The sequence below is a fragment of the Sturnira hondurensis genome, unplaced genomic scaffold, assembly GCF_014824575.4.
Source record: "Sturnira hondurensis isolate 20B ecotype Veracruz unplaced genomic scaffold, ASM1482457v3 Scaffold0008782, whole genome shotgun sequence".
Lineage (NCBI taxonomy): Eukaryota > Metazoa > Chordata > Mammalia > Chiroptera > Phyllostomidae > Sturnira > Sturnira hondurensis.
This window is the reverse complement of record NW_028081413.1, coordinates 4400298-4425409: the sequence shown is the minus strand read 5'-3', so window position 1 is coordinate 4425409 and position 25112 is coordinate 4400298. Positions and strand designations below refer to the sequence as shown.

At 39.7% G+C, this 25112-nt stretch overlaps 1 protein-coding gene and 1 long non-coding RNA gene across 3 annotated transcripts in view; one reads left to right on the top strand and one right to left on the bottom strand.

The window, feature by feature from the left end:
• Nucleotides 1–25112, top strand: part of CDIN1 (CDAN1 interacting nuclease 1) — a 218416-nt gene that overhangs the window by 147536 nt on the left and 45768 nt on the right. The window lies entirely within an intron of this gene.
• On the bottom strand, nt 10056–12266 carry LOC118993623 (uncharacterized). The gene is made up of 2 exons (XR_005067894.1): nt 11681–12266; nt 10056–10928 (listed from the first exon to the last, which is right to left on the bottom strand). It is a non-coding gene; the product is annotated as an uncharacterized LOC118993623 (long non-coding RNA).

Genomic DNA, 25112 nt, shown 5'->3' with positions numbered 1-25112 from the left:
TATGCCACTAGAATTAAAGTTCTGCAAGTGAAAGAATTTTTTTTCTTTTTGTTTACCACTATATCCTGTAGACTAGAACAGTGCCTGGTATAAGTTCTTAATAAATATTTGTGGAGTAAATGAATGGTTCTATTTTTAATAACTATAATTTATTTTAAAACATAAATATCACATGCCAATATTAATGGCACAAATTGTTCATATTATCAGCATTTGATGGTTTCAAAGTTTCTAAATGCTAAAAACCTGATGTACTATATGCAATAAAAGTAAACAGTCATCCATCTTTCAATCTTTTAGTTTGACAAAAACAAGACAGGCAATCCCCTCCCTCCCTTGCCTTTGGTTTCTCAGGCAGCCCACTGCTGTTTCTTAGAGAAATAAAACCAACATTTAAAAAAGAATTATTGGTATTGTTTCATATGCTGTTACATTTGGAAGTGATATTGTAATTATTTTGTTAAATGCTTTATGAGAAATGCACACAGTGATGCATATTTTAACTATTACTTGCAACTATCAAGCTTCCAAATTAATTATGCAAATATTCCAACTGTTAGCGAATTTAAAGTAAAGCAGAAGATGGCATCTTGGAGCCAAGTGGAAATAAGTATGCATCTTCCTGTTTCCATTTTGATTACAGAGAATTATACGAACCTATTTTATTGTATTTAAAGATCCATAGTGTTGGCCATCTCTCTACATACCACAGCCAACAAAAATTGGAAAGTTGATATTCCAAGTGAATTATCATGTAAAGTATTATTCTCTTCTAAAATTCTACTTGAATAGTCATCTAAAATCCTGTATTTCCTATACAAATCCACATTACTTAGCAAAAAAATGTTTTATTTTTTATGGGAGAAAAGCTTGCCTGGGTCAAAGTTTCACTGAATACTGTTTCCTGAAAATGCTCCCCAAAACAAAGGTTGGATGGCTAAACGATTCTAGAAAATGCTGCCTTCTACATGAAAATTTCAAAAGTTCTGAGAAGTTCTGTAGCAAGGAGAGAGGTTTTATCATTGTTTAAGTCTACATCTCTTAACTTGACTTGAACAAGAATCGCTTTTTGCATCTAATACCTCATGTCCTCTTTGAAATACCCTCTTGAGATGTCTTGTGTGGACAGACTACTGACAGGTAGGAGATGGTAATCAAATAAACGGTGGGATGTGAGAGAGGTGGGTTTGGGAAGAGAGGCGTAAGCCCCCACTCCTGGGCTGTCTACAGTGAAATAAACACTATGTCCGTCTGGGCACCCTACACAGCCGTACTTCTCTCCATTGAAAAGCCCCATGTCCTCCCCTTGGACCGGAGATTACAGAGTGATGTGCCTCGGGGTCCAGGCAGACGACCTAAAGGAAGGGCACTGTGGCGAACCCGAGAACAGGCAGGCTTTGCCCTGGAGCAGCCGCCACTCCCTCTCAGCCTGTGGACACAGTGGGATGGGGCCCTGTGGATGCAGCGGGCCTCGTATGGACAGATCTTCCAATTCTTCAAATGTTATCGAAAATCCAGATTTTTATGCTTAGTCTCCTCCAGGTTAAATGGGATTAACATTTTTTTTTTTAAAAAAGAAGGACAGAAAAACATGGGAGGCCAAATAAAATATTGTCTACCTTAGAACCACTCCAGGAATTAGTATAGCATCATAAAAAGGGGGGGGGGTCATGTGAGGTGGTCTCAACTGCATGGCTCTGCTACATACAAGAGACCCTTGTAGAAGCAATAACTTTACCTTCGGTATTTTTGAGGCTAAAATATTTCCAACCAGCTCTAAATCATTTAAGTCTGAAAAACCTTAAAAAACTTAAAAGTAAAGTTTACTTTATTGTCTTATTAGATCATTATAATGATAATATCCATAATATCCATAAAGCATGCTTTCAGTTGGCAAAATACCAACATTAAAAAAATTGAATGAAGCCCTGGCTGGTGTAGCTCAGTGGATTGAGTATGGGTCTCTGAAGCAGGAGGTTGCCGGTTCACTTCCCAGTCAGGGCACATGCCTGGGTTGCGGGCCAGGACCCCAGTAGGGGACACGTGAGAAGCAACCACACATTGATGTTTCTTTCCCATTCTTTGTCCTTCCCTCTCTCTAAAAATAAATAAATAAAATACTTTTCAAAATTTGAATGATACTCTCCAGGCGTATTAGTTTGCTAGGCCTGCCTTAACAAAATACAACAGATTGGGTGGTTTAAACAACAGAAATTTACTTTACTGTGGTTCTGCAGGCCAGAAGTCTTGAGATCCAAGTGTTGGTAGTGCTGGTTCCTTCTAGGGGCTGTGAGGAAAGGGCTTGTGCCAGGTCTTTCTCTACGGGATGCAGATGGCTGTCTTCCTGCTCTCTGGGACTTCTCTCTCCTCTGTACATTATCTCTGTCCAGCTTTTCTAGTACGGATATCAGTTGTATTGGCTCAGGGCTCTCTCCGATGGCCTCATTTTAACCTGGCCACTTCTCTAAAGATTCTGTCTCCAAGTTGGATCACATTCTGAGGTTCTGGGGATTAGGACTTAAATATATGAAGTTTTAGGAGGATATAGTTCTGCCCATAACACTAAGAAAGGACTTTTTGAAAGAAAAAAAAAAGGACTCTCCGTTTTATTTTTTGAATACCTTATAGTTAAAGATACATATTTAACCACAGAATTTTGTGCTTAATCAGGAAAAGTTTCTTAATGGGTTGAGTGGGAAAGAATAAATGAAATCAAGTGTCCAAAGTTTTATAGGACTTATCCAGGTACCTACAGAAAAATAGCTGTGTATGTGAACTACTAGGCAGGGAAGAATTGAAACTGTAGATTCATTTATTTGTACCACCATCAAGTACCCAACTAGATAAGACAAGTTGAAATGTACATGTAATAAACATATAAAATATTGTCTGAGCAAATAATATGGTCCAAAATGAGATACAAAAGCTTACTAACATCAAGACATGTTCTAATGCATAAATGTCCTTCGGAACTCTGAGCTTATGCAAAGCAATTCATTTTTTTATGTTTGTATTATTTTCTCTCATTTTAGTGTTCCTTAATATAGAGGGGGGAAAAGGTACATTTTTAGATGTTAATGACCAACAAAGAAGGAAGGTAACAATAAAATAGAATCTTGAATTCAACATTGATCACGTAAACTTTTTCAAATCAGCTGCAAATTCATACATATTTTCTGAACTCCTTTCTCACAATTTTCTTCACGCCGTCATAGCTTTCTGAGACCCCAATGTGCTACAGTTGAGACCTCCCTTTGGAGCCTTTCTGTTGTTTGTTTACCCCTGTGGCTTAAGTATTTCCGAGTGCAGACTAATTGACATAAATCTCCTCAAGGGCAAGGGTAACATCAGCACTCATTCAACGAGACACATTGAGCAGCTACTATGTTCACTATTCTGAACACCAGGAATGCAGCAATGAACATGACACATGTGCGCCCTCTCCTTAGGGAGCTCATATTATGGTGGAAGACACAGAAAATAAGCCAGTAAATGAATAAATACATTCTTTTCAAATCCTGCTAAAGTGATCAGGGAAGTTCTTTCTGTCCAGTGGTGCTAAAATACATCTCAATAAATGTTTGAGTTGGATTGCATTCTACCAAACTGACTGGAGTCCTCTGCACTTCAGACTCTGACAGTGACTTTGAAAGTGGCTTTCTGCTGTACCGCCGTTTTGTAAACAGCTCTTATTTAGTCCATGTGCTGTTTGAAGAGTTGACTGTTTAGGCTGTAGGAAATCGGTGGTGTGACGTTTTCTGGTATGTGGCTGTTGACCCCGAGGCCACAATGTCTAGCTGCCTACATCCCTAAGGCAGCTGAGCACGTGCAATGCCATTTCCCACTGTCTTTGTGTCCATCTACAGGCCACTGGGCAGAAAGGGGGCATGAGGGGTTGTGTTCTTATTGTCTGCACACCTCAGAGTATGTGTATGAGCAGATCGTGATCAAGTGTTCTTAAGAACAACCCAGCCAGCACATACATATAATTTAAATATCGGTTTCTTATGGGTTATAATAAAACTAAAGGGAAAAATGCATTTTCCCCAGCCTTTGTAAAAAGCAGGGATTCACTTTCATCACTAAGATATTTACATTAAGTTAAATACTTCATTTGCTATTAGCACAGGCCTATAAAGGTAAGTAAATGTGTCATTGTTTTCCATTAAGCACCCACTCCATGATAAGTACTGAGCTTCTAAAAAATGATGCTGGCCCGAATCAACTTACTGTATCTTCTTTTAAATCTATTTAGTAATTTGTTCAACTTTGGTATGTATACAGTCTGAATAATCCAATCCTGACCTCATTGTTATATCAACCACCAATAGTTTCTAAAAATATTTATGGTCCCCTGAAGACAAAGATAAGCTCCAATGAGTCTGTGCAACTTTCAAAATAACAGTTATCCAGTTTACTTTTTCATCTAAATTATTATTCTATTATTGATATAAATTACAGGTACCTATCAAATTTTTATGAATATGTTTTCATATACCCTTAGTCTGTATTGCTAAGTATAGAATTAATTCATATCAGTTCATTGTATTTATTTTAAAATATTCAAATCACAGGACACAGAAATATATACAAACATCCTACTCATAATTGTGTCATAGCTGGGAGTTTGCACTCATGAGTAGATATTTCAAGTTAATTTTTAATGTACTTCTTAGAAGATTCCCTCTTAAAAGATATTCTTGTGCTTGCTACTGTTTTAAATACTAAAGATTGTCTGTATATATATGTGTGTGTATGGAATTTGCTTTCTAAACAAAAAGCATCATTCTTAGGAAAATTTAATTTCCAAAATAGAAATGGAGAAATGTTAGAATTCTACTGGATAATAATTTTGTTGTTGTTGTTTTATAATAGAACTTTCTCTAAAATAATAAAATCATCTTATGGATTTTCTTCTATCATCCCTTCATCTACCCCAAATCACTCTACTTAGAGATTATGGACTTTGCATGTTAAAAATATGCTTAAAAATCAAGACCATGTATTTTCAAGTGCACCTAAATGTTTGGGAATTAAAATAAGAGGCACAAGACTTGCCTGTCACACAATCAAATTTCTACTAGACATGTCTTTAAATAGATCCTTAGACTTTCATTAAGTTTTATTCCATCACTCATAATCACTAAGCAGAATGTCCTAAGGGTCCTCCATGTACTAGGCACTCTGCTAGGCCCATGAATATAGAGATTTCCCAAAATACCATTTCTGTTCTCAATGAGCTGAGTCTAATGGGAGATATAGACCAGTAAGCCAGCAGTTATGGCAAATAAACCAGTGACTGCAGCATGAGAAGTACTGAGATTGAGATGTGCCTCAAATAGGTAGAGTGAGATTTCAGGATGCTAATTCTTACATGTCCCCATTTAGAATAAAGGGATGGATGTATAGGGAAAGGTGTTTGGAGCAGAAGGAACAGCATGTACAAAGGCATAGAGGCTTGAAGCAGTGGAAGCTGCCAACAATTTGTAGTATGATTACAGTGTAGAGAACAGGAGCTAGATTAAGAAAAGCCTGTGTGATGCAATAGACTTCAACATTCTCTCTGGGGCAATCTAGGTACAGTTTTTTGGTTTTGTCTTTGTTTTCTTTTAGAGCAAGTTGCTGCCACAATTAGATTTGGTATTTAGAAATACTGTTAAGCCACAGCGTAGAGAACCAGTTAGAGGTATTTGGTTTGTAGGAGTTTTGTCTGTTCATTTGGGTTTTGTGTGTACGTTTTAGGGTAAAAAGTTATTGGGAAGATTATAGAAGGAAAACCAAGTGAGAGATTATTGCTGAAGTTCCAATGTGAAATGGAAAAGGGATCAGTTCATTAGCAATGGAAGAAGAAAATATATATGGGTATTAAGGACATATGTTGTTTATTTCTTTGTGTTAAATTTGACTTGGAAAGTAGGGTTTTTGTAAGAGAAGTAGTTAAACTCAGAATATTGAGTAGCATTTTAAATAGTTGCCTTGCAAGAAATTAATATGAACAATGATATGCCAAGAAATTGGACAACCTGGGTGAAATGGATAAATTTCTAGAAAAATACAATCTTCCAAAACTGTACCAAGATGAAGCAGAAAGCCCAAATAAGCTAATAACAAGTAGCAAAATTGAAGCAGTAATCAAAAAACTTATTGCACACAAAAGCCCTGGACTGGATGTCTTCAAGGGTGAATTTTATCAAACATTCAGAGATAAACTAACTCCTTTTCTTCTCAAACTATTCCAGAAAAAAATTCAAGAAGAGGAAAGACTCACAAACTTTTTATGAAGCCAATATTACACTAATTCCAAAACCAGGCAAAGACACAACAAGGAAAGAAAATTATAGGCCAATATCCCTGATGAACATAGATGCTAAAGTCCACAACAAAATATTGGCAATCCAAATAAAGCAGTACATTAAAAAGATCATACACCACGATCAAGTGGGATTTATCCCAGGGGTGCAAGGATGGTACAACATTCACAAATCAATGAGCGTAATACACCACATAAATAAAATGAAGGACAAAACCACATGATCATATCAAAAGATGCTGAAAAAAACATTTGATAAAATCCAGTGTTCGTTTATGATAAAAACACTCAGCAAAATGGGAATAGAAGGAGCATATCTCAACATGATAAAGGTCATGTATGAGAAACCTACTGCCAATATTATACTCAATGGGCAAAAACTGAAAGTTTTCCTCTTAGGATCAAGCATAAGACGAAAGTATCTGCTTTTACCACTTTTACTCAACATAGTACTGGAAGTTCTAGCCACAGTGACCAGACAAGAAAAAGAAATAAAAGGCATGAAAACTGGAAAGGAGGAAGTAAAACTGTCATTATTTACAGACAACATGACAGTGTACGTAGGAAACCTATGGTCTCAACCAAAAAACTGCTCAACCTAATAAGTGAATTTGGCAAAGTAGCAGGATACTAAGTCAATATTCAGAAACCGATGGCATTTTTGTACATCAAGAATGAAATACCAGAAAGAGAAAATAAGAAAAAAAACTCATTTACTATAGCAACAAGAAAAATAAAGTATGTAGGAATAAATTTAACCAAGGAGGTAAAAGACCTATACTCAGAAAACTATAGAACACTGAAGAAACAAATTGAGAAAGATGCAACTAAATGGAAGCATATACTGCATTCATGGATTGAAAGAATTAACATCATTAAAATATCCATACTATCCAAAACAATCTATAGATTCAATACAGTCCTATTAAAATACCAGTGGCATATTTCACTGATCTAGAACAATACTCCAAAAATTTATATGAAACCAAAAAATACCCCTAATAGCCTCAGTTATCTTGAGAAAGAAGAATAAAGTTGGAGGGATCATAATATCTGACACAAAACTATACGCCAAGTCCACTGTGAGCAAAACAGCCCGGTACTGGCATAAGAACAGCGGCACAGATAAATGGAACACAATAGAGAGCCCATAAATAAACCTATGTCTCTATGTTCAATTAATATTTGATAAAGGGGACAGGAGCATAAAATGGAGTAAAAATAGTCTCTTCAATAAATGGTTTTGGGAGAACTGGACTGGTACATGCAAAAAAAATGAAACTAGACCACCATCTTACACCAAACAACAGAATAAACTCAAAATGAATAAAAGACTTAAATATAAGTCAGAATACCAAAAAGTCCTAGCAGAAAACAGGCAGTAAAATTTCAGATATGCCACATAGCAATATTTTTGCCCATATATTTCCTAGGACAGGGGGAATAAAGGAAAAAAATGGGACTACATCAAATTAAAAAGCTTCTGACTAAAAAGCTTTCGTGACTAAAGAAACCATCATCAAAATTAAAGGGAACTGACCATATGAGAAAACATATTTTCCAATGATACATTGGACAAGGTTTTAATCTCCAGAATATACATAGAACTCATAGGACTCAATACCATGAAGACAAACAATCCAATTAAAAATGGACAAAGGACCTGAATAGATACTTCTCCAAGCAGGACAAACAGATGGCCCATAGACATGAAAACATGCTCAACATCACTAGCCATCAGAGAGATACAAATTAAAACCACAGTGAGATATCACCTCACATCAGTCAGAATGGCCGTCATTAATAAATCTGCAAACAACAAGTGCTGGAGAGGCTGTGGAGAAAGAGGAGCCCTAGAGCACTGTTGGTGGGAATGCAAACTGATGCAGCCCCTGTGGAAAACAGTATGGAATCTCCTCAAAAAATCAAAAATGTATCTGCCTTTGGACCCAATGATTCTACTACTGAGAATATATCTTAAGAATACCAAAACACAAATTCAAAAGAACCTATGCACCCCCAATGTTCATAGCAGCACAATTTATAATAGCTACGTGCTACAAACAGCCTAAATGTCCATCAGTAAATAAGTGGGTCAAAAAACTGTGAGATATTTACAGAATGGAATACTACGCAGCAGAAAGAACTCCTACCTTTTGCAACAGCATGGATAGAACTGGAGACTATTATAATAAGTGAAATTAGCCAGTTGGTAAAAGACAAATAGCATATGCTCTCACTTATAAGAGGAATCTAATGAACAAAATAAACTAATGAGAAAAATAGAACCAGAGACATTAGAACATGGAACACATTGGCAGTGGCCAGAGGGGAGGGAGGAGGAGGGTAACAGGTGAAAAGAGAGGAAGGGACTAGTCAAAGAACATGTATGAATGACACGTGGACATGGACAGCTGCATAGGGATTAACTACAGGAGTTGGGGGTAGGCTGGGCAGAGGAGGGTGAAGGGGAAAAAGTAGGAACAATTGTAATAGCATAACTAACAATAAAATAATAATAAGTAAAATAAAATATTTTACATTTCAAAAAGTACATATTAAAAAGATTATCAGTTCTGCAGATCTATTATACAGTATGGTGATTATAGATAATACATATTATAAGCTTAAAAGTTGCTAAGTGAATAGACTTTACATGTTCTCATCACAAAAAAGAAATGGTAATTATGTGACATGGTGGAAATAGTAGCTAAAGTTATGATGATAATCATTTTGTGATATTAAAATATATCAAATCAGTCAAAAATAAATTAATTATTTAATAAAATAGTGGCCTCTTCAGTGTATAACTTATTTTCAGAGACTTGCACTGACGGCTTCCGATCTGGTGTCCTGTGTTCTTTCCCATAATGCCTAATCTATGTCAAATAGCCACGACTACAGCCAAACCAAATTGTCTGTCGTCTGCCTGTTACATATGTATATGCATGCACATTTAGACACCTTGTGAGTAAAGGAATGCAAGGCACTATAAAAAGTTGGAAGATTTTCTAACAGAAATGTTTATGGAATGTATTTTTAATAACAAACACATCTTGAAAGTGTTGGTAGTTTTTTAGCAGTCAGTGCATTATTTTTAAATGTTTCAAATAACTTGTGTTTCCTTGCCTTAACCAATGAGTGGTAATGTTTGGGAGATGTTTGTTATATTACCTCTCTAAATAAAAGTTAGCAGTTCTCATAACTTTAGTGACAAACATCTCTGGGTGAGAAAATAGTTTGCCTTTCAGGTCGTTACTAAATCAATGTATTTTTAAAGCACTTGTGTGCAGTTCCCAGAGTTCGAAAACAGGCAGCTGATGTGTGGCTCCAGGGGGCCCAGGGTTTCCATTCACTTCACACCCTCATTTGTATATGACTTGTTTTTTCAAGGTTATGTTTTCCCTCTTTTCTTCATAAAGGTCAGTGTCTCTCCATTTTCCTGAAAAAGAAAAGGGAAAATAACTTTATAATCACTAGAATTAATCAGGGAATTTTAAAAATATTTTATACTTATAAACTTTTTACTGCCAGCCAAGACCTCCCAGCAATATAACCTTACTTTCTGTCTGAGGAAACTGAGACCCACTGAGATCAAGCCACTCAGCATCAAATTCTATAATCTGTGAGTCAGGCAAAACATTCAAAAACAGAAAGGAATGGAGTTAATATTTATGGTTGGAATCATTTTAATTTCACAAGTGGTTAGCATTATAAAACTGCTGTCAATCATCTTGACATAGAGAACTCTTTAAATACTGAAACATTTTATTAATAATTAGTAACATCCAATGATATCATTAGAGCCCAGTTCTAACCACATGATGATCCAATACAGGACCCAAGGATGTTTCGTGCTGAATGCTGTTTCCTTGCTGCTGCGTAGTACCACGCTGTGCATTAAAACCAGCTAATAAGGATTTGAAATTTTTAAGCATGGAGGGAGGCTAGTCTAGAAATTATTTGCATCATTAGTTGCAACCCAAGAAGCAGCCCAGATGAGTCGAAAGGGCCCAGGTTTGGAGGGGTGAAGGGCTAAGTTGATTCCCATCTGGCTGCTCACTCTCAGTGTGGCTTCCGGCACGATGCTTAATTTCTCTCTCTCCTCTTTTTACTCATCTGTAAAATTAGAACTTTTTGGATTTTTATGAGGATTTAGTGAGCCCGGGTGTATACGGTGCCTGACCCAAAATACACATTTGATAAAAGGTAACCAGAAGTACCGAATACCGAGACAACCTGTCAGGAAACCGATGTATGACGAATCGAGGAATACAGACACTGCAGTGAGATGTTTCTGCAGTCATGGCCGAGTCTTCGTTGGTGACTTTGTTGCGGTCCCCTGCTCTGGCACCTAGGCTGCAGTCAGGTATTTCCCTCTGTTCAGTGTGAGGCAGCTAAGAATCTGGACGCTTCCTGGGGGGCGGAGCCAATGCACTAAGGAAATGTCTCCTTGCCTGGGACCCCCGAACAAAAATTGTATCCAGCAGGAACTGCTTTTTTTGGTTTTTTTTTCTTCTTTTCTTTTCTGTTTTTCTCTTCCAACAGCCGCTTCCCTGTTTGTGGAGCCATGTCATGAATTGGGGGTTAGTCATTTCACCTTCCAAGATCTCAGATACTTGAAAAATAAGCAGATTTTTCAGATTTAAGTACAAACTGAATCCTACAGCAATAAACTGTGGCTACATTAACCATTTAGGATTATTTCAAAGTAAGAGGGCATTTACTGGATCCAACTGACCTCTGATTTAAGAATCAGTTTTTAAAAACACCACCAGCCACGGACTTGTAAAGTTGGCAGAAACTGCCGACAGGCCCAAATATGTTAAAGGTTGTAATCTCTTGAAAGGACTCGGTGGATTTTCCTGTTGCCCCTCCTATCAACTTTAACCTCCAACCTCCTCCGGCATGCATCACCACAAATAAAACTGCTGAGGTTTGACAAGAGGATATAAAGTCACAAGGCCATTGCACAGGGACGGCCACACGACTTTCTTCAACCTGAAATGAATGCTCTGTAATTTGGGCTTTTCAATAGGAAGTCATAAACACTCGCTCATATACCTTTAGTTTTAATAATTACTCTTTTCTAAGAACAACAGTAATATACATATGAAATGATGTTTGACAACTGGAATTTAGTGGTTTTGTTATTGGTTGTCTTTGACCATTAACTTGAATTTCTGTTCTTAATTGTAATGTATACGATTTCAAGCAAGCAGCATATGATACTGATATAAACACGGCATTTGTATACAGCATTAGAAATGAGTTTTTAGTTCATGATTAAGACAAACCAGATGACAAAGAGCAAACAATGTGTTTGTATTGCTCTACTGCCTTAAAAATAACCCCCCACACTGGACTTACCTGCGGTGCCTTTGTGCTTCTGGGGAACTGGGGACATGTGGCTCGTGTAGCGCTTACGCTCACCAGGGTTTCTGAAGTTTCAGTTACTTGTTTAGCTTCCCAAATAGTCCAGCTGTCTGCGGAAATTACTCATTCAATACTAGATAAACGCTGTCTTACAAAGTCTCGGGCACCATTCAGTCTGAACCCAGCGAGTCCTCTGTTGCTAGTGTCTGAACATAAGGAATGAGGAGCTATTACTTCAATACTCAAATAGTTGTCCTTGTGTTTCTTGTTTTGTTTTGTTTTTTTAAGGTAGATTCTGTGTCTTTTGTTAGGTCCAGCTTGGTGGCTCCCACACAACCCTGGAGAGGTCGTTTACATGTATCCAGTGTTCTTTCTTCATTTTAACTTTCTCCTCCCACCAGGCAGCCGAGCAGAGGGGGACAGGTGTTGTGAAGGAGTGGGGAATCGGGGAGCATGGGGGGCTGGCGATGGAGGACGCAGCACTGATCGGGCCCCACCAGCCCTTCAGTCCCCTCCGCAGAAGCCACCTCTCTGCACGGCCAGGGCGCCTCCTGCAGAAGCGCACTGCCACAGTGCAAATGCCTGTGTCTGGACCCGGTCCCGCAGCCTGCCCTTCCAGGGCAGGATCCCGAGCCTGGAAAAGATCTGTGTGTTGGTCTGGAGGCAGGGCCTGCGGGGCAAAGGGCACAGGAGACAGGGGAAAAGCAAATAAACAAAACACGAAAAGACTGTGTGGGTGTGACCTGACATCTTAGAATTCTGAGAAAACTAGATTTTTATGAGCTCCTTGTGGGGGGAAAAATGTTGAGACATTTAGAAACCAACCTTGTCCCTCCTGTTGAACAGTGAAGTTTTTATTGCATAAATCCAAATGGTAATTATTAACAACAGCTGTAGTAATCTATGGCATTTATATAGCGCTTCCACACTCATTATTTTGTTTGAGCCTAACCATTCCTCTAAGAAACTGAAAGCATTTTAATGGATTGGAAAGCAAAGGCTCAGAAAGATAAAGGGACTTGTCCAAGATTAATTCACTGGTGTCAGAGCTAGGATTGTTTTGTTTATTATTCAACAAAATACTTATTTAGCATTTGCTATGTGCCAGGCACCCAAGGGTGAATGTGAGTCCTTCCCTCAAGAAGCTCACAGTCTGTGTCGTGCGTGAGGGTGAGGGTGAGGGCTCAGGGGACATTGGGAGCACCCAGGCGGCCGCTTGAACTCAGTCTGCAGGAGAGGGAAGCAGGGCCAGCTGTCCTGGTTCCAAGTAAAGACAGTTTCAGAACGTTAGCAGTTTAGCCAATTCAAACATCTCTTCTCATTTTCACTTCCTGTGTCACCAGCTCCAAAATTTTTAAGACTCAGCTCTACTATTGGAAAGGTCCAGCCTGCTAACCCAGCTGGTGGAAAGGGAGACAGGGACCTAGTAAACTGATTGGGAAAAGCCTCGGAGACCAGTAATTGGAGCTGTGGTTATGTCGACGATTTAAATGTTAAAACAGAGAAAGAAAAAAACATATCAATGGCAGAACAAGAAAAAGTACTTGACCTTCTGCTAATATAAGATGCCAAAACTTCCATTTTTATTTTTTATATATCTGTCTCATGGCATTAAAACACATAAAAGAGACCTCTAAATTCATGTGTTTGCACTGGATAAGGAAAACCCACTCTGATTTACCTAGGTATTTTAAACCTTAGATTATAGCCACAAAAACAAATATTTTCACTACTTTGCCAAGTGCCCTATTCATTCACTTTTACCAAAAACTTTATTTTTTCTACTTTTATTGTTCAAAACACATATACACACACACACTATGTGTAGAGATATATATATATATATATATATATATGGATATATATATATATGTATATATATCACTAATAGATTTAAAACAGGCAGATTTATTTGAGGTGAAATTCACCCCATTTCTTAACATGGTGAAGATGCACATGTGCTCCTGAAAAGATACTCTTTTAATAGTGCCCAGTGCCACCCTTGGGGAGGGTTCCACGGTTGGTCTGACCACCGGCCCTCTTCATTCTAATTGCATGTTGCGAGTTAGTGGCAGTAGACAATGTATGCACATACAGAGTTGCAAGTAAAAAGAATGGTTTCTCCCCATCAAGAACAACAGTGAAACTTAAGATCCTTTGATGGAGCCCAGGATAAGAAAGGATTCCTATTGCAGCGTAAGAATGCGGAAGAAAGAGCTTCCCCCCTCAGCTCTCTTGTGTTTTGTATCACCTTTCAGGCCTTGCTAAGCAGGCAGGGAAAACAAGCATTCCCCAACTAGAGATAGAATAGAAACAGAAGGAAGTAACAGACAAAGTTGAGGCTCAGAGTGGAAATCTTGAGGAAAAAATAAACTCAGAACTGGATAGGTCCCGAGCTTTAAATCTACGTGTCCAGTTGCCATAGTGCCTTAGAAAGAGAAGCATAGATCCTGGAAGGCACGGTATTAGTAGCTTTTCACCAGCACATTTTGGCTGAAATTGCGATTGGAAGCTTACACTCCACAGTAAGTCAACATTCACTGTATCTGGGTTGGGTAAGTGGGTGACCCTTACGAAGAAGTTTCTATCACTGGGCCATCTCATGCAGTGCTTTCTTAGGGATAGAGCACCCCTAATTTGTTGGAGATCCAGTTTCTGACCTGGGTTCTGAAATACAGTACATTTCTTGTTCCACGTCACTTTGCTGACTCATGGGAACAAAGACCCCCGCAAGCTGAGTCGACCCCCGATGAAGAAGCTGAGATCTGATGGCCTCTTCCTTTCCTCCTCAGTTGCCCTTTCATGACATCCCCCCACCTTCACCCCGTGCTCCCTGGGGTGCAACTGTGGTAAACTTTCTTTGTCCCCCTTCTCGCTTCAGGTGCCAAGATGTTCCAATCATTTGCCTAATTGAAGCCTTTTTTTTTTCTTTTTTGTACCCTCGACCTCCTTACTTAAGATCTTCTTTCTCTTTTAGCCCAGGATAAATGGTCTTGCTTTCCGAAAAAACACCCTGTAACTGATTTTCTGCTCAAGTCAGCTTTTCTAAAGTCTCATAAAATCTGGAGACCGTGGAGTGGAGATGCCCTAGAAATCCCATCTTATGTTGCAAGTTCTGCGGCTGCTGGAAGGCCAAAGACTGTACGGAACCCCTGAGACACAGACCCCTCTCCCCAGCTAACTACCCTCCTTTTCTCTTTACCTTATATGGGGAGGGGGGCTAATTGGCAGGGAGGTCAGAGGACACTACTCTCTACAAAAAGGTTCACCGACATCTACGTGGCTTACATTCTGTGGCCCACAGAGAGGACATTTAACTTGCATTTATGTGGAATAACTGTCCTGATTGCACTGAAATATATTAAGTGTATATATTAAATATATTAAATATATTAAGTATATATAAATATATTGCAATATATAAATATATTGCTTGATATATTAATATATATTGCTTGATATATTAATATATATTGCTTTAATATATTAAATATATTAAATATATTTGCTTGATGACTCAGAAGGTACCTTAAGTTTTATCATTCTAAAATTTTCTATATTGGAAGATGGAGCAGAGGCTGTCTCTGTGTGCACTGACCCCCAAGTTTTTTAGCCTGTTGACTTCCTCCTGCACAAACTAACTGACAAAGAACAGTATCTATTTTGAGGTGAGTATTGATCTGTGCCATATTGGTGATGAGTAGAAAATAAATTCAAATTAAGGGCCAGGTAGCAAGAGAAGGTAGGAGGAGGGAATCGAATGAGAGCTCCCCTTTTATGGGCTGCTGAGAGGTGATAGCTCTTAAAAAGCAGTCTGCTAAGTGATCCCGAGCTAATGCAAATTAACAGTTGTTTTCTTTCAGAACTGTATGACTGAATAAACATTTACCATTTGTTCCATTCCTACTCATCTCTTCAAACAGTTGCTACAGGTCTTAATAGTAAGACTCGAAACATATAATGTATTAGCTTTGGCACATCAAAATATTGTTCAGCTCCCAAACTTGAGATATTCCACTTTGGCTTCTTCAGTACGTTTATAACGTTCTGAGGGCCTATATCTTAAAAATGCATCATACTAATCTGGGATTGATTAAAAAGGAGAGAGAGTCCCTGTAACTTGTCACTGTTCCCAGTTCTAACGTGGTCTGGCAATGGCGAGATTGATGGGCAGTGTGGTGCATTGCAGTCATAGGAGAGGCCTCAGTAAGAAATTTAAACCACTGAGTAGTATTTTGTAAAAGAGACCTATGATATTTGTGCAAAATAATAATAAGGTGACAAGTGGACTTTTAGCCTCGGCTGAGAGAGTGGCGCCTCCTGCTTTTTAGTACGAGCCTTTCACGAAATTTGGTGCGATCACCTCTTCTCACAGCACCCCTGTGGCCACTGTGAGGGGGAAAGAATTTCAGCAACTGAACCACAGTATCAAATAAGTGCATTTTAGAAACGCTCCTTAAAGGTTTATTCCAGTCGTTAACATTCCTGGAGCTGGTTGCCTCGCCAAGTGCTCAGTGCTTGGTTCACATGCAGCAAATTTAGCATGACAAAGTGGCCCCCTTTTTTTGCAATGGGAAACCTGGAGCCCCAAATGGAGCCTCATGCAGTAAACTGCAGAATGGAGATGAGATCCGAGAGATACAGTATAAGGGATTATCTGGGATCATGTAGATGGTTTGCAGTTGCCTTTGAATGGCTACTGGGTTAGATCATTCTTGGCAAGTTTGGTGAATTAGTATCCTATGCCTGAGTCCCTTTTCAATACCTAGTTTGGAACTCTTCCACTCCCTGAAAACTGCCATTGAAATTTTTATCAATGGTATTTGCATAGACAAAATGGAATCAAACTATTGACATGTAGTGGGGTTTTTTTTCTTAAAGCAAATGTATGTGAATGGTTTGTGAGTAGAGATAATTTAGCCAAAGGCACCTGCCTTCTCTAAGGATTCTGCCTGAAAAGACTTTGGGGGGAGCTTGGTGAATTTTTTGTCCTAAAAATAAAGCTGTTTTTGAGGTATGAGAGAAGCTTAGTTTTTGAAATGGTACAATGAATAACAAAGACTTCTTTTCACCCCCTAAAAGAGGGACTAAAAAGGACATTTGTTAGACTCTTGAGGAAGAATTGTGCTGTTAACAGAAAAGTCTAGATACAAGAAAAGGGAAAGTTGGAGGAAGAGGAAGAGCAGGTAGTACAGGGAATGCAGGACCCTGGAAGCCAATTGTTTTACAAAGATGATTGTGCTTAATCTCAGCCTCAAAACTCCGAAAAGCCTATTTCTAATGAATGAAACAGCTGGAAGATAAGACTTCACAGAACCTCCAGTCACGGAGTTCAGACACACGTGGATAAGTGTGTGTCTCCCCTGCCCACTCTTCTTCCTCAGTGGCCCTGTACGTCTATTCTGGCAGACAAGTGGCCGAAAACCAGTCCTCATAGTGGAGGTCAGGTGATTTGTATTTCTGGGTCTTTAGAGTAGGCAGGGTTTACCATTGATCTGAAGACGGAAAGCACACTGTTTCGCCTCCCCTGTCATTTAGTGGATGTGGTTCTTGAGTGCGGCCAGAGTTATACATGTGTTAATGTGTCTTGAGCCCTGACCTAAACTGTAGATGAGAAGGCTCTTTAAATATTAAAAAGGCAGAACAAACAGAATTGCTCACGCAGTAGGAAAGTGCCCAGTAGTCTCAAGTCAGGCCTGATCTTCTTATAGGGCAGCTGTTGCCAAATGCTACATTTCTGACCAAATGGAACTTTTTCAAAAACTCCCTCTTTAATGAAAATACTAAACTGTTGGGTTCTCTTCTTAAAAAAAAAAATCAAGTTACAGATACATACCTTCGGAATTACCTAATTCGTTTATCCCTCCTACATGTCAAAGTTTAAGTACTGTGTTTTATATATATATATATATATACATATATATATATATAGTCATCAAGATGCTTGAAAAGGTCCTAAAGGAGAGCAATTATATAAATGTCTTAAAGAACTAGCTATAAGGATGAAGACATTTAAAAATAAGAGAGCGGTTTTAACAATGATAACACCTGAAGTCAAGATGCAAAACAGTGTCCTAATTATTGGTGATGATTAATTAAGTATAAAGTTACAAGCCTTGGAAGAATTTCAGAATTATTTTTCTTTGATTTTTCTACCAAAATAACCCCACCCCATCATTTTCTATTTTAGCAGTTTCCACAACTTAAACATTAAATTCTTATTGTTTGATTTCTGTTATATTAGTAGTGTGTGTTTTGCAATTCTAATCTTCGCGTTTTTTTCTTTCTTTATCACTGAAGTAGGCCTTTTGAAGCTGGGAAATTTTTCATAGCAATATTGACAGTGTTCGCATTTGCATGATGACAGCCAAGGAATGGAGCAGTAATTTTTGAAATTGCAGAAGTATTTAGAACACTGATAAAAGCTGAAATATATTTTTGATGGATTGAAGTTAAGCATACATGATTTTTCCTGCTGTCAAAAGGCTCTGAATTTAGTGAATATTTGCCTGCTGTGAGAATGCAAGATTAACATCACAACCATCACCCGGGCACCCAAACCCTGCAATTTAATAGCTTTTTAGGTTCTTTCCTTTTTCTAAACAGCAATTAATCTCATTTTAGTACAATTTTCTCGTTTCTGAAGTCGCTCATTGAATCGCTGTTTTGTTCATATTTGGCTTCAGCTCCTCTGCATAGTCATTAAAGTCCCAATTAATGTCACCTTTAGCTGAAGAGTACTCATTTTTATTGAGAAAATGACAGTTGCTGCCATGAGTAGTGCAGTGTAATATACATTAATTGCCCTGTAACACTGGTAATTACGAGTTTTTCAAGCCTCTCAGTAAACTGTCATGCCTAGACAAGACTGTGCTAAAATAGATTACTCATTAGGGAGACCTGTCCTATTTTCTGGTGGGTTCTTAGTGTTGGTTTTAAAAAAAAAAAATCTTGAGCTTGAACAAATAGTTGCCAAGAGCAATTTCCTACAACAATATCCTTGTGTTGGGTTTTTCAGCCATCACTTAAGATTGCGGTCAGCAAACAGACAGGGCACAGTGGACGCTACAGATGTTGAGTCTTGAGCACTTATTATGTGGTTCACAAGAGTGAACTTAACGGTGTTTCATTCAGGCTTGAATGCAGAGTGTAACTGAAGAGTCCTCCTAGAGGGTGTCGTGTTGAAACAGGTTCATTCCCTGTGTTTAGAGAACATGTGAGAGCCAATATTCCAACTGGCTGAGTCCTAATCACCTCTATGCTGAGTCCAGCTAGGAGCAACCCCGACGCCTTTCCTAAACAAATCCATATGAACAGTGGAGGCAATAAATAACTTTGACGTCGAACATGGTGAGCTTTATATATGCAGTTTTAAGATACAGTTTTTTTCAAAATGGGGATCATTAGGTGGAGAGAACCAAAATCCTCTTACACAGGAAACTACTGGTCCACCATCTTTTTTAATACAGAGCTGCTGACTGGCACATTGAGCAGCCGACTTGGGTTTTTTTTTTTCTTTCAAATCAGCTTCCTCATTGCACTGTGGATAAAATTTTTCTTTTCCCCATTTCTAGCGTATTTCAAAAATTGCTGTTTTAACACAAAATAGTCAACTTTAAAGCCCACAGTTGCCCAGAACTGACAAAAAAGCAAACCTTCGTCCTATCCTTGCCTAAAGCAGGTGTTATAACAATCTGCTCTCCCCCTCACTCTCTAAATGAATTTTGTCACAGCCTTTCAGATTTTCTTGTGGTGATGAGTTAATGAAAGTAGATAGTACAATTTGTGCTGGCCAGGTAGCAAGTGCCAGCTCACAGCTGAGCATAGTTTAAAAATAAATAAATAAAATATAGCATTATATCACTGATTTACCCATTACACAGCATTAATAGTGAGAGACCTTGGTGTGTTTATCTGTTTGTATTGGTGTGCATTTATCGAATTGTTTATGACAAGACTAATTGGGGTAATTGTAGACACTGAAATTACCTGTCAGCTATATGTAACCACACTCCCTTTCTTTCTGACAAATGATGACAACTGAGGGACCCCGTAGCATTACTCATGATGGCTTTTCGAGTGGTAATAAGGACAATAGGGGCCCCAGCTAATTTGACATGGACAGCCTTCACAACAAGAAGCCGGCTAAATGACTTGTCAGGAGGGGAAAGAAGTCAGAAAAGTAATGGAGTCCCCCATGGCGCTCTGACAGGCAGATGAGGCAATTTCAACGGAAAGTGAAAAGGCTTCAGTTTGTCAAGTATTTAGAACAATCAGAGAACAGCTAGAGGCTGGAACCTGACAATAAATTTGTGAACCATGGTAGCAGTTTCATAGAGGTCAGTTACTTCATAATGGCTGCGCAGGACTTGGGGTTCTGCTCTCGTCGGATGTTCCGCAGCTCCCTGCCAGCCGGAGCTTTGTCATGGGAGTTCGTGCTCTGCTTTACACAATGGGAACAATGGTTGGGGCTATGGACGCACAGGAGTGGAAAGATGGTATGAGTTGCAGTCACTAGCATAGTGGAGACTAAATAAACAAAAATCCAGACATAATGCTATGATGACGGCAGCTCTTAACACAGGATGGGGTTAACTCCACCATGGTGAGCTGTTGTCACGGGTCGGGTTTAGCAAACTCCTTCCTCATTTGCTACTGCTAAGGCACAAAATACTATGCTGCAATTCATAGGCTAAAATACCACTAGCGATGCCTTTTCCTCTGATTATGTCAAACAGTATAGTATTAATCTCATAACAAGCTAGAAAATTGGTGCGCAAGGATGAAGCTGCCTGCTGCACCTTATTGCCTCCAAAGCTGGACACCGCTTCTGACCCTAACATGTAATAGGAAGCCAGAGGCTTAAACAGTGTTGTGATATTTCAACACGTGTACTGTCTCGAGTTTCTGGTTTTATCACAGACCATCTCTACATTGTAGAAAAGCAAGTTTCTAAATGGCACTTTGCCTCTCCGTGCTGCAGTTTCCTCATTTGTAGGATGAGGAGAGACAAGGTGATCAAATTGATGAAAAAATTGATTGTGTGATCTGTATGTGTGTATGGGTTAGGATATTTTTACATAATTTGAGATGTATTATGCACTTGCAACATACTTTCCTCCCCCTCAGGTCTTTATAAAAGCAACAATACCCTTTACATCAGGCATAGATTATTTTGTGTTTAACAGAATTTTTCTGATGGAGATTTCCAAGCATTTAAGCCATGGAATCTACCTTTTTCACGTCTAAAGAATAAAGTATGCATTTAATACACTTATTTATACTGGGTTATTAGTAAGTGTTGACCGTCATGTGGGAAATGGTTTCTTTCTAAATATCATGCAATGTAATATCTTGATATCTCTGTTAGATTTCTCAGTATAATTTAAAACACATGGTTTCACAAATGTAATGGAATCTAATGAAATCCATTGCTACATGCTCTAGACAACAGCTCAGAAGGATTAGAAACCCATTAAGAGAAAACACCCATAAAATGCTTTTGTTCTCACATTTGTTTGAGTGTGAGAGGGGATGGGCTGGGGATTCTCCTTATGCACAGTAACTGCCCACTCATCCACTTCATGGTTTTTGAGTTGTTTGAGGGTTCTCAGTGTTTATTCAGGGCACTCTTCAAAAGCAGGACGAGCATTCCAATTACCCCGAGTCCCAGGGAGGAGTGCCGGGACCCCAGCAGTGGGCTCTTGTAGAAGTGCCTGGGAAGGGGGGAGGGAAAGGAGAGGCGCCTTTTGCCCTCTATCTCTGTCCCAAGTGCCCAGAGTTAGAATTTGGCCGAAAATGCCGAGGCTGCGGCCTACAGATGTATTCCACTCTTCTCAAAATACAGTCTGTTGACAGGAGTTTTTTTGAGTTTCACATTCATATCTGGGATGAGTTTTTGCCCAAAGAACCCAGCATTCTTTATGTTCCTCACAAACGTTCACTCAGCTAAATATTTTCTCCCCTTTGTGGAAGAAAGTTTTTTTTATTTCTATAAAAATACCCATCACTTGAAATATTGTGGTTCTTTTTTTTGTAATAATGCATATTTAATTCTAAAAGTCTGAAAGCTCCAGATGAAGAAGAGGACATAAATTGTAATTTTCCCCATTCACAGACATTATCACTTCTGGTGTTTTAACAAGTTGGCATTATACTGCATACACTCTTGCATGTTCGTGTTTTCCCCTCAGAGGACATTGGTTTTCATGTCTGTAAATAGAGCTCTGTCATTGTTTCCTAATGCTTGCCTCGTACGGAAATACCACAATTTATTTAACCTATTCCCTGTAATGGGTGTTTAAGAGGTTGTCATAAACATCACTGCGATGAACATCCTCACAATAAAATGAGTTAAGATACAGAGAACAAAATAGCCTCAGTCAACTTTTTTGTTTCTTTCTGTCTTGGGTGATCTGCTGTTGTTATAATGCATAAAGCTATGGTACCTATATTTTTCTGCAACATGATATGAGCTTTACTGACCATTTTAATTTTTCCTTTTAATATTCTGTTAGAAGAGCTATTTCCATGATGCCAGAAACTCATTTATCTAGTTGTCTGGTACCATATAAACACATGTAAACAAAAGTAGCTGGTGCATATGCATTTATTTTACCATCTAGTCTTCAGAGCTTGTGATTCATCTGTAAGGTTATTTCACAGCCAAAGAAAGGTAATATGTTGTACTGTTAAAAAAAATGAACTTATCTGTTGCATAGAATCTTTCAAGTATCTATTCTTTTCCCACCCCACCCCCTTCTGAGGCCTGCATCAGAATCCAGAACAAGCTTGCTCTTATAGGAAAGAAATAAGCACCCAATAAGTGTTAGTTGTTATTGTTGTTGTTATTAACATTTCATTAAATCATTTTATATATCTGTAAATATTTATTTAGGACACATCTAGATAATAGTGCCCCCGAGTCAAAGGGACGTGAGGTCTGAACCTCGCTGACGCCCAGGATTGAACTGCCTGTCGCAGAAAGGCTGCAGCAGCGTCTCCCGCGGGCAGCCTGTGCTGTGCCCATTTCTTCGCACCTTGGCCCAACTTCAATGTCATCATTTTAGAGGGTTTTTACACTCTTGTTTTCCATTTCTTTCCTTCTGCTTGCTTCTGTTCGATGCGCTTGCTTTCACTCCGTGGCTCCTTGCCCTCAGTCGGTCTGTAAGGTGCACCTTCACCAGAGCAGAGGCGCCAAGAATCAGAAAGCTGTCTCTGTGCCCTGGCTGGTGTAGCTCAGTGGACTGAGCACGGGCCTGAGAACCAGACAATCACAGTTTGATTCCCAGTCAGGGCACATTCCTGGGTTGCAGGCCAGTTCCCAACAGGGGACCCACTAGAGGCAACCATACATTGGTATTTCTCTCCTTCCCTTCCCCTCTAAAGATAAATTTTTAAAAAATACCAGCTGCTGCAGTGATCTTTATAAAAAAAGAAAAGAAAAAGAAATCTGTCTGTGGCTTCAGTCTCCGATTTTAATTCCAGGTCTTTTTGGCCCTTGAGCTCTGGAATGGGCCACAATTCTCTCTTCTCAGGAAATTAGACATTTCAGATCATTCTAAGTGGTCTCCTGCCCTCTTTCCTGGACCTTTGTTATACCTGTCAGTATAGATTGTTTCAATCACACGTGCAATTGTTTCCTTGCTAGGAACATAGCTAGGAAGTGTTGTCATAGAACTTAGTGGCTCTTCTTACCTCAGATTTACATACGGCATTCCAGAGCTTTCTTTAGGGCATTTATCATTTTTCCTCCTAATGCTCCCGTGACAGTCTACAGCTATTCATGTTTTTATCAGCCAGTGGATGGTATGATTTTTCTTCTTTGCTACCACAAGCCAGAAAAGAGATAAAATCGGGGAAAATGCTTTCATTGCTGCACTTCAAGGATTCGCTGTTGGAGAGTCAGGGAGGGAAGCTTCCTGGCATGGCACCCCACTGACGGATGCTCTGTGGGCAGGGCCACCCGATCTGTGACGCGGGAGTGGGAGGCGCGTCATCACTCCTGCCCGTCCAGCCTTCACACTGCCAGCTGGGCATCTCCTGAAGCCTGCTGCCCGTCCCGGCGTTTACCTCCTCGTCCACAGGACAGAGTGGGAGGAACTTTGCACAGTATTAACTGCTGCCACGGCACACTGGGCGCATGTGGAAGGTTTTGTTACAGTTCCATGAAGCGGCCCGTATTTTCATTTGGAAAGGCAGATAAAATACAGATTGCCACCAGCTGCAAGGAAGGGGCACTGATGCATTTTATGGATCAGAAGGCGGCTGTGAATGTGGAGTTCCTCGCACACTGAAATGGTGTTGTGAATGGTGTTAGGTTCACAGGCTGGCCCAGAAGTCCATCGCGGCCATAAAGTGGTGCTTTTCATGTTCTGTTCGGTAGGTCCAAGCTGAGTTCCACATCTCATCTGCAGAGGGTACATTAAAATGTTCAGACTCTTCAAAGGAAGGATTTGGAAGTTTAGGGTCCACTGGAAAGCTACCCTTGGCGGGAAGGCCGTCCTTGTGGGAAGCATCCCTAAACTATTCATGTCTTTTCACTGCTTTCCACCCCCCATATCTCAACTTTGCCATTCCTTGAACTCACAACTTTTTAAATTTGCTGATAAGCAGGTTCTTTCTTGATAAGAGATTCCTGAAGCAAACTTCTTCCTGCAGCTGTGAGCCTCAGGCACTGGCCACTTTGTAACAAAACCTTCTTCCGCCAACAGAGTGTCCCTATCAGTAGTGAAGGCCTGTGAGATTTATCTGTAAACCCAGCTGATTGCGTCCAGCAGTTTTCACTGGCGACTAGCAGAGGACCAGGTGGCCACAGCCAGAACTGAAGATCATACGCACTTGGTTGCGTGAAAAGGGAGGGCCCCCTGTGGTGCCCGGCCCTGGTGTTCTTACACCTGATAGAGCTTAGGGCCTCCCCTACCAGGCAACACAGGGCTCAGTTTATGTGGGGTCCTGAAGATGTCACAACACCACATCCCCACTCCTCGGCCGTCAGCTGCACCACACCTTCATGCAGGAGTGAGAAGCCATCCCCTCCACCCTGCTTTGGCCAGGGAGCCCCCTTTCTTTCCCCGTTGGGCTTGGAGAGCTTGGGAAGTGGTTCCTAGGCTTGCTGGAGTTCCCTCCTGCTTTGTAAGTCTGTGTTCTCCGGGTAAAGATCAACTGAACTTCAGGCGAAGAATGAACTTCTTTACCCAGAATCAGGTTCTCGCTTAGTTAAATATGCCTCACAGCGTCTGTGAGTTCTAGGTGGTAGCCATGAAGTGGAGGCCAGTGGCCACACACGCACTGTGCGCATGTGGAACGTTCAGTGTCCATCCTCTGTATATGTGCCAAAGCAACCGACAGGTTCCAGAAATCGGTCCAGTAAATCAACCTGTCCGGCTTCCAAAACACAAGAAAGGTTGGGACAGAGGAAGGAATC